This window comes from Equus caballus, chromosome 12 (genome assembly GCF_041296265.1).
Source record: "Equus caballus isolate H_3958 breed thoroughbred chromosome 12, TB-T2T, whole genome shotgun sequence".
Classification (NCBI taxonomy): Eukaryota; Metazoa; Chordata; class Mammalia; order Perissodactyla; family Equidae; genus Equus; species Equus caballus.
The window spans coordinates 7,777,701-7,788,362 of NC_091695.1; positions in this window are offsets into that span (position 1 = coordinate 7,777,701).

Genomic DNA, 10,662 nt, shown 5'->3' on the forward strand with positions numbered 1-10,662 from the left:
ACAGTTGTGTTCAGCATGATGATGTTTTAGTCAATGACGGATCACGTGTACAACGGTGGTCCCATGAGATTAGTACCATATAGCCCAGGTGTGTAATAGGCTTTACCCTCTAGTTGTGTGCAAGTAAACTCTATGATGTTCACACAGCAACAAAATCACCTAACAACACATTTCTCAGAATGTATCCCCATCGTTAAGGGATGCATGACTGTATCTATATCTGTATCTATATCTATATCTGTATCTAGATAGTGCTGAGTACTTAGAATTGGGATGGGACGAGATATAGGAAGAAACATAGGTCATTGGCTAATAATAGAAGGTATTGAGTGTAGACATGGAACGTAAATAGGTGCTATTTATTTCACAGGGTTGTTTGGGGCTTGTGTACCAAGTTTACACAGCTCCTTTGGCCGAAATAAAAGCAAAGTAAAAAAGATCCCCTCAATATCGGACTCCTACAAAAACTCTTTCTCTTTTGACCTTCTGTAAGGAGACGGATGCAGCTCTACCTCTATCCATTTATCTGAATATTGTAGGAAGTTCTAAGAGAGTGGACCAGGAAAGAATTCACTTTCTTCCCTACGACGTGCCACTTGGAGGCATCCCCGTTGTGTAGGAGACAGTCTCCTTCCTCCCATATGGCTTCTCTTCTCCCTGCAAACATGGAGCTGTGTACAAATAGCCATCTGGACTCAGGCCAGAAGAATGATGAATCACTGCCTCACCTGCCTACTGCTCTCTTCTCTTTCTATTTTCTCCAACCTGAGCTCTTAACCTATCACTGAAAAGGAAAGAGGAGACAGAGGCCACTGGTGAATTTTGTATTTCATAACTCTTGTAATCCAGGCCAGGTTTCAATTGCCCTCTCTGATTATTCAAGCAGGGAAACTCAATGAATCAAACATCACTTGCTCTGGGTTGGATCCCTGAAGACTACCCGTGGCTAAGCCCTTTGCTTTCCAGGACAGCAAGCATAAAGGAATGCCACACAAGGTCAAGGCTCTTTGTGGCCAACTCAAAACCTTTCCCCACAAAGCGCAGCTTTCAAAGACACAGTTCAGGAGGGGCAGCCTTCAAGGGTAACTGAATTTGTTCAAAGAAACAAAGCCGTATGTTCCTTTCGATTTCTCCCGGGGGTTGCAAAATATTTGCATTTGTTGAAAGGAAGATTACTTTACAAACACCAAGAGTTCTGTATTTTCCAGTGTGCCATAGATAAAAATGTTCTTGTGTGGTGGTTATAGTACACTACCCTCTGAGGTAGATGGGTCTTGCATAATTTTGATATTTTGATTAATGAGAAAATGGAACCATTGAGAATTTAAACAATTCGATCACGGTGTAGCATCTCCCAGCAGGGAGGCTAGGACCAGAGTCTCAAGCCCAGAGCTCTTTTACTGCACTACACTTGCCACATTGTCTACCAGAAATTTTCAAATTCTCTATGTGTTTGCGTGACCAAGTTCTTTCCTTGGCTGAAACCCACTCTGTATCCACTATCATTTTATGAAATAAAAGTGACAATCAAAAAGGAAGCAATAGTGTCAGAATTATATCTCTCCCCTGGCCTCTCTCTGCAAGCTGGCAGTAACTACCCTTCTGTCTTCTTTCATGAGGCTCAAAGTAGGATCAGATCATCAAGAAAAATATTCTCCAACTATGAGTAAGAACTTTTCTAAGAGCACCAGGAGTGCAAAACCATAAAAACATGTGTATATGAATAGGATAGCCTCCTCTTCTTGACAAGCATCCTTGTTCTATGTTGAAACCCCTAGATAGTTGAACTCCCTATTCATGCCTTTGTAAATAGCACTTTTTCTAAATTCTTTTCAATTTAACCTACTTTATGTGAATCTATTTCCTTTTGGCATTCTTACTAATATAGGCCAGTTACTTTATCTCTCTGAACTTCTTTTGCTTCACCTAAAAAATGGAAATAATATTTACCTTGTATGATTCTTGTAAGATTCAAAGTTTGTAGTCAATAAACAAACAATTAATGAGAGTTAATTACATGTAAGGAAATTAACTTGGCTCTAGAAATTCAGCAGTGAATAACATAGACAAACCATATCAGTTATATATTGTTATGTAACAAACTATCCCCCAAGTTCCACAGTTTGAAACAACCATTTTCTTTACTCATAAATCTGTGAGTCAGTATTTTGGGCTTGATACACCACGGTGGTTTTCCAATTGACTCCACCGGGAATTGCTCATTTTGGTGACAGTCAGATGGTGACCGGATTGAGGCTGGATAGTCTAAGATGGTCTTACTCACATGCTGGCCTTTCTATATGGTTACCTATCCTCAAGAAAGCTAACCTGAGCTTCTTTACACGGTAGCTTGAGTTCCAAGAGTGAGAACAGAAACTGCAAGGCCCTTGAGCCCTAGACTCAGAACTCTTAAAATGTTGCATCCACTGCATTCTATTAGTCAGAGGATGCCAGAAGGCCAGCCTAGAACTAAGGAGGTGAGGAAACAGACTCTACCTTTTCTTGGAGTGAGGCGCAAAATCATATTGCAAATGGCATGTGCATCCTGGGCCGGGAGGAATTTGTACTCATTTTTTGCAATCCACTGCAAAAAATTTTTGACTTCACAGAACACACAGTCTGGTATAAAAAAACTGCTGTATGATATAAGGTGGACAATTTATTCATTCATTCAACAAAGTTGTACTGAGCACAAAGCATTAGGTGCTTGGGGTACACCAAATGATAGTATAGTTAATCACAATACAAAATAAATAAAAATACACATTACTAACATGCTGCTTTATTTACAGTTGTGGTTGGAAATCAACAGTTAGAAAGAAAACTTCTTGCAACCAAAATTCCAAGGCTTACACTTCTTCTCTGGCAAGATATATATTGGATAATGATAGTAATCATATCTCCCTCCTTTCTTACTGTTAACACTGTTACCACCCCTTTAAATTAAAAAACAATGTCCTATCCCCAACTTCTGGGAATCTGGCAAGTCTGTGTTGGGGCCACACTTTTGTGCCCTTGTACTCCCATTCCAATTCTACGGATTTACATGGGCAATCTGGCACTGTCAACAAGATGGCACCATTCTCCTCCACGTCCGTTCCTCTTAACGAGGATTTCATACAGTGGCAAGCGTGTCCAAGAGCTCTTGTGTCATTACTTCCCTAGATATCTTATTAGTAATTAGAGGCTTTTTAGAATGACACCTAATCATTATTTTGCATGTGAAAGAGAAGTAAAAAGCAAGTAACTAGCTCCCCTTGCAAATACTGGAATGAGTGCTAATTGGATGCTATTAGTGACCTCTACCATCCATGCTCTCTATTCTTCCCAAAACCCCAGCTCACAATGATGCCTGCCAATTTTGCCCTCTGGCTGCCTCCCAAAATACACCGGCTCAGAACAATTGTAGGGAATAGATATGAGGCACGGATAACTCTTGCCCCCGCTAAATGGTCACATTGGTTTCACACATCCCATGCTTAAACCATTCTCGATCTCCTTCCTTTATCCAAATGCATGCTGCACTTTCAAGACTTTGTGCTTTTCGTCCTTCCTTTCCCTCTGTCTGGATGTTTAGGTGCACCTGGCCAACTCCTTCTTACCCTAAGAATCCCAGCACAAATATCAGCTCTTCTCTGAAGTCATGCTCTATTTGCCTAGTTCAAGGTGGCTCGTTCAACAATTGAAATATCATAGAATTTGGTGTGTGCATCAACATCACATCATGTCAATTTTATTTTTCTAAATGTTTCTTTTCCTCACTAGGAAATCATCTCTTAAGGGAAGAAATTTTTGTGTCATGGTTTTCTCTGTATCAGTGCTGGTCAAACATGAGCGTACCCTCTATGTTGAATGGGATTCGAATTCACTTCAAGTTTGCTTTTAGATTGATTCTAATTTACCAAGGTCTCTAGTCCAATATGTCCATAATGACTCTTGGGCTAGAACTATTCAGTTCTCCACTTGCACTCAATCAGCTCGTTCCATTAAACACAAAACCAATCTGGAATAGCTGCTCTAAGAAATTAAACTCTACCTCTTCTCGTTCGAAAAAAAAAAAAAATCCAAAAAACTCTCCAGCCTTCAGGGAGCCTATTCACATATATTTGTGCTTTTTAATGCAGTAAAATAAATAATTGGTTTCCCTAATTAGTTCCACAAAGCTGAGTCTGTCACTGGTAAATGCATGGCTGTGCTACCTCAAATACGGGGAACTTGAATACAAGGAAACAAAACTCTGAGTTCTTAATTCACCATCTTCATAAGGGTGAAGGTTACATTTTTTTAAAGGCAATTAATGGGAGCATTTCCAATAGAACATTTAATGTTTAGGGTCCTAGATTGCTTCCCATGAAAGTCATTCTGGTTGGAAGGGAGATGTACAGTCTAAGAAAAAGTCCTTTGCGGGACGTTTGGATCCTATACAATCCTTATTCTAGTTCTTTCTTTGTCAAACCCACCCTTTGGAAAATATAGTTAATTGTAAACAAAGGGGAAAATAGGTGTTAAATGGAGGAATAAAGACCCAGATTTTTATTGTTAATCTAGAAATTCATTCAGTCTACCTGTTTCTTGAAATAATCTACTGAAGAAAAATAAGAAAGAGAAAATTTACTTAAAAATAGGTAATAAATAAATGGAACTAATTTTATCCTGCAATTACCATATGACTCCATTGAACTCTTTTGTTTGTAAAAATAACTTACAATTATGAAGCTCGAAAAAGACACAGTGGACTCAAATGGTAAGCAGAGGGTGGATATTTTTCTTGGAATACCAAGGTTTAAGGTTTTTTTTGTTTGACATCTTTGTTTTTTGCAATTATTTTTCTCCTGCAGGAATGGATAGGCAAATCACTGTGTTTTTAATTTACTTTGAATAGTTCTGCCACTAGACAGAAATTTAAGTTAATTTGCTCTTAGTTTTGAGTTTTTAAGATTGTTTTTAAAATTTTTATTTTGTTATATAATTATGAAGCACATCCACACGATTCCAAATTCAAATCAACGAAGAAGTTTAGATTCTATACCCGCCTTCACTCCCTTCCTTTTCTTGATAAATACACATTTTAAAATATATTATAGTTTATCCTTTGTTTAAATATAAGCATACATATTAAGTAAAATATACTTTATACTTTAATATAAGTATACATATCAATACACTTTCTTTCTTAAATAACCAGACCCATAGATTCTGTAACAGTTATCTATTTCTGTATAACAAACCACCCCAAACATAGTGGCTTTGAAATAGCAATCATGTATTTGTTTGTGCTGCTTGTCAACTTGACCTCTCTTTCCATATGGTGTTTCATCCTCAAGGAGGTTAGCCCAGGCTTTTTTACACGGCAGTCTTAGGGTAGCAAGAAAGATTAGAAATGATGATGCCCTTTGAGATTTCAGCTGAAAAGCCTCACAGGGTCTACTGTGGTTTATTGGTTTAAACAACTTCCAAGGCAAGCCCAGATTCCTAAGGTGGAGAAATAAATTCTCCCTCTTGATAGGAGAAGCAGTAAAGACACATTGGACGAAACATGCATACAAAGATAGGAAGACGTTGAGACTATCTGATCTGTTCTCAAGACAAGACTTCTCACCTATGTCTGAAGAGAATGCAGTCAAGCAAGTCCTTAGCAAATGGAAGCAGTAAACGTCCTAGGCTCTAGTCAATCATATTATCAACTAGTCTGCTTTTTGTGCCAAGGAAACACCGAAGACGTGTGGAAAAGGGGGCAGAGATTCCTCATGTGAGTGGACCTGTTTACTGCCTACTCACAAATTCAGTTGTGTTCTTCTAAACTTTGCTAAATTTTGTGCAAATTACCCCTTATCCCCATAAGACTCAGGGAAGGGACCCCATCTCTAGATATGCTGAGTTAATCAGTGAATAGCATTCTTGTGATAACTCTTTCTCACCCAGTGGTATTTTTGAGACATAATTTGGCCCAATCAGACTAAAGGAAAGTGTGTACGTACAATTCTTGGCAGAGAGGTCTCTCTCCCTCTCTTTCTCTCTCTCTCTTTCACTCCTGCTGGACAAAAAAGAAAAAGAATCCCTTTGGTCAAGAATTTTCTGTACAGTATTTTAACATCATAAAGGCAACCAGCCTTAGAGGAAGCCAATACTGAGGATAGAAGATCGGAAAGACAATAAGAACCAAGCTCTTTGATGACATTCTGAAGTCTCCATTCCACGCCACACCTGGAGCCTGCCCTACTGGACTTCCATTTATGCAAGATTTAAATGTTCTTGTTACTTAAAACAGGTTAATATTCTTTTTATCATTTAATTTTGGATTTTTCTGATCACAAGTGAGAAGGGTACAATAGTTCTCAATGCTATTTTAGAGATACAGAAACCAAGGCTCAGAGAATGTTGATAAAACAAAATGAGATAATGAAGAAAGTAGTGTCAGACTCAGTACAGAGTTTGATAAACAGTCTCTGGAAGAGACTCCCATTGCCCAAGGGCCTTACTACACAGACCCAGCCCCAAATCGTACTATTGAAAATTCACAGATTCACTACTCAAATTCAAGTTCCATGTCTTTTCCCTGCTCCGTGGCGCTTTCTAGTTGGTATTCATTACAGAGATTCTTTGGTGAGACCAAGCTTTTGAAGGAAATTGTGTTTTGAGACTAGAACAAGAAGTATTTTTTGAGCATTAAAATGTTCTCCTAGAAGGACAGACCCAGAAAAAGATGCTTCCAGGAGCAGCGTAAGGGTACTATTAAGTATAAAGACAGGAGTGACATAAAAGAAAGCAGAAAGGATGGTAGGTTGAGAGCAGTGGAAAACTCTGAAAAGAGTACTGATTTTGGAATCCAGCAGCCTGGTTTGAAATCCCAAATATCTCTTGGATATTATCTCTCCAAGACAACATCCTTGTGAATAACACAGAGGTAACAACACCTACGAGGAAGACCGAAAAAAGTTTAAGTGATATAATATATATAAGGAGCCCAGCACAGGCTGTGCTTCCTGTCTGATACTCCATAACTGTTACTGTGGAGACCTGCCCTGGTGAGGCCGGGCCCAAGATTTTGGAATTCTGGCTAGAAGTGTGTGTGCATGTGTGTGTGTGTGTGTGTGTGTGTGTGTGTTTCAGGATAGTCTTCCATTTTATAGCCAGAAGTATTTCTCCCACTTTTTTACAGACAAAGTTGGTTTCAACTTTAGGACAACACTTCCTTTTTCTTTTATGAAATGAAAGATTTTATTTTTTTGTTTGATTAGGCCATAATAAAGCAAAGTGAAAGGAAAGTCGTTATTTTCATCTGAAGTCTTCTATGTGTTATTTTCTGGACAGAATAACTCAGACTTTGGGAAATGTCCTGCACATGCAATATACTGTTCTAATGTCTTGGCCAAAGACATGTTCTTTGGGTAAAGGCAGTTGTGATAAAGACAGCGAACATTCTGTCAACCATCATGGACAGGGGGAATATTTAGGGAGAATGAGAAGACTCCAAACTGGAATCCTCTACACTGGATAGGTTAAGAGCATTTCCACTTACTCATGCTTTTGTCCATTCAATAAATATTTATTGAGTAGCTATTATGTGACAATCACTATTCAGACATTTGGAATATACCAGTGAACAAGACCTCTGCTTGAGGAGCCGGCAATGTAGTTGTTGATATGGACAATAAACAAGTAAAAACAGTAAATAAGCAAAATAAATGCAGGTAATGATCATTATTGTAAAAACAATATTTTCTGTGATCAAGGAAGGCCCTTGATCGTAGGGTGACATTTGAGCTGATGTCTGAATAATATGAAAAGGCAGAATAATGGCTCCAACAAAAATGTCCACATCTTCATCTCCACAACATATGAATACGTTACCTTACATGGCAAAAGGGAATTTGCAGATGTGACCTTTAGGGTTAAGGACCTTGATGTGGGGAGGTTATACTGGGTGATCCATGTGGACCCAATCTAATGACTGAGACTTAATGTAGGAGAAGGCAGAATAGTGGGTGGACAGATGTGGCGTGGGAGGGACTGGACCCACTGTTGCTGGATTTGAAGAGGGAAGAACAAGGTCATGGCCAAGGAGTATGGTGGCTTCTAAGAGCTGAGAACATTTCTTCTGGTCTGGTAAAATGCATCCTTGATTTCTAACTCACAGAACCACAAGAGAATAAATGTGTGCTGTTTTACACCATGAAGTTTGGGTAATTTGTTAAAGAAACAAGAGAACACTAATATACATACAAAGATAAGATGGCCCACAGTCCATACTGTGGATGCAGCACTGCACAAGCCCTAGTGTGACTGAGTTGAATAGTGACAATCAGGACAGATTCTTGCAATATTTAGACACTCTCCAGAATTCTCAGATGTACTAGAAGAAGGAAACGTGGCAAAGCTATCTAATGCCTCACAATCAATTGAAGTACAGTTTTAGACTAGTATGAATTGGAGAAAAAAATGGAAGAATTACCACGCAAACTGATGAAATCTAGATATACTGGTTTTATTCATAACTCTTTATAGCTGGAACTCACACCCAGCCTCTAAGACAAGAGTTTGCCACACAGCAAGCACTGGAGTTCCAGAGTAGAGACTTTAGCAATAACAAGGAGCCAGCCTGAAGAGTCCATTCATAAAAGCATTTGATAAAAGGAATTACATGAAGGCATCACTCTGTCAGTATAGCACCATAGCTATATGATCTCTAGTAGGGAGGGGCGTCTGACAATAAACGAAGAATGGGCAGAGGAGGGATGACCCTGGGTGAACAGAAGAGGTCTGTTTATGGTCCTGAAACAGCTTTTCTTATTGCATGAGAGGGAAGAGCATTTCTCAGGGAATATACCGCTAGCTTTTTCATAGGGGACACTGACCCAGGCAATTTGACCACCTTTCAGAAGCAATCTCTCTGCTTTTCTGTTTTACTGTGTTTCATTTTAACTTTTCTCTTGTTCCCTAAATTGTGTAACCAATTGCAAACCTGTCTTAGGGAAAGGGGAGAACGGATGCTGGCCTGTCCTCTGACGTCCCCCCATGAGCTGCTTCTTTGCTGTTTTTACAAACAACAAACTTCACATTAGCCAGCTGGGAGATGGCCAAAGTGAAAAGTTATTTGCAAGTGAGAAGCATCCCGGCTGTCATTATTAACTGGGGGCAAAGGCAGGTGGGGAATGTGAAGGGGTCTGGGGAAGGAACTAAGGAGATGAGCAGACACAATAAGGAGCAGGCATGGACTCTGCTTCTTGAAGAGGGAGCTGAGATGAGTAGAGAGAAATGCAAGTGGCAATGCTTCCTATACATCCTGGCATGGAAGCAGGTAAAGGCTGAAAGGCTACCTGGGATGGCACAGCATGGTGGTAAAGAGTCTTGACATTGTGAAGCCTGGGTGTGAATGCGTGCACTGATACTTTTTAGCTGTCCAGCCTCAGCAATTAATGTACCCTATCGCATCTTAGCTTTAGTCTTCTGCATTTTATTGGGATATTGTGACGATTACCTGATATGTCATATAAAATTCCAGGGACTTAAGTGCACTCCGTAAATATTAGTAGAGGCTATCACTATTCCTGATGCGTATTATTAAAGGGTGGCTAAGTTCTGAATGACTTTTGATTCTTTGCTACAACTAGAAAGTGAGTATAAATAGAAAAATTATGTACTTCCAATAAAGCATTTCCATTTGTACATTTCCATTCCATTTCCGTTACATTAATAAGAAGTTCTTATATAATTTCTAAGAGTTAAAATTTCTGGACTTAAGTAAAGAGGACTTTCTTCACCAGGATGTGATAGTTAGATTAATGTGCCATCCTGGCCAGAGTTATGAACATTAGTCTAGGTGTGCTGTGAAAGTGTTTGGTAGACGTGGTTAACATCTGTGATCAGTTGACTTGAAGGAAAGGAAATGACCTCACTTACGTGGGAGGGCCTCATCCAATCAGTGGAAAGGCTTTAAGAGCAAAACTGAAGTTTTCCAGAGGAAGAAGAAATTCTGCCTCAAGAATGAAGCATCGGCACCTGCCTGAGAGTTTCCAGCCTGTGGAATTTGCCCTATGCGTTTAAATCTTGCCAGCCACCATAATTGTGTAAGCCAATTCCTCAAAATATATCTCTTTATGTATATGTGTCTTTATCCATAGATTTAAATCCATATAAATATGTATATATCCTATTATATATAAATATAAATATATATTTATATTATATTATATATATCTAATTATATACCTTGTTAAATATATCTCATATGTCTATTTCTCTGGAAAACCCTGCCAATACAGAGGTATAGTAAAACATTAGTCAATGGTCTATAGGAGATGTTACCAAACGTTTTAGACAAGGTAGTGATGGCTGCTGAAACAGCTCGACCATGAATCTTTACAGCCTCACCCACTGGAAGATTGTTTCTCACTCACATAATGAAAATCTAATAGGTGGGGGTTGGGAGAAGACATCCAGCATAGCAGAGTCTTGGGAACTACAGGACATCCAAGGTCACCTGGATGTCAACATCTAGCCAGCAGACAGGGGAGGAAATAGAATGGAGGATCCTGTGGAAGGTTTTATGAGCCAGGATCACTTCTTTTCACAGTCCATTGGCCAGGACTTTGTCACATGAGCACACTTAACTTCAGGGAAACATGAGCTAGCTGTTCCCAGGAGAAATGGAAAATATGCTTG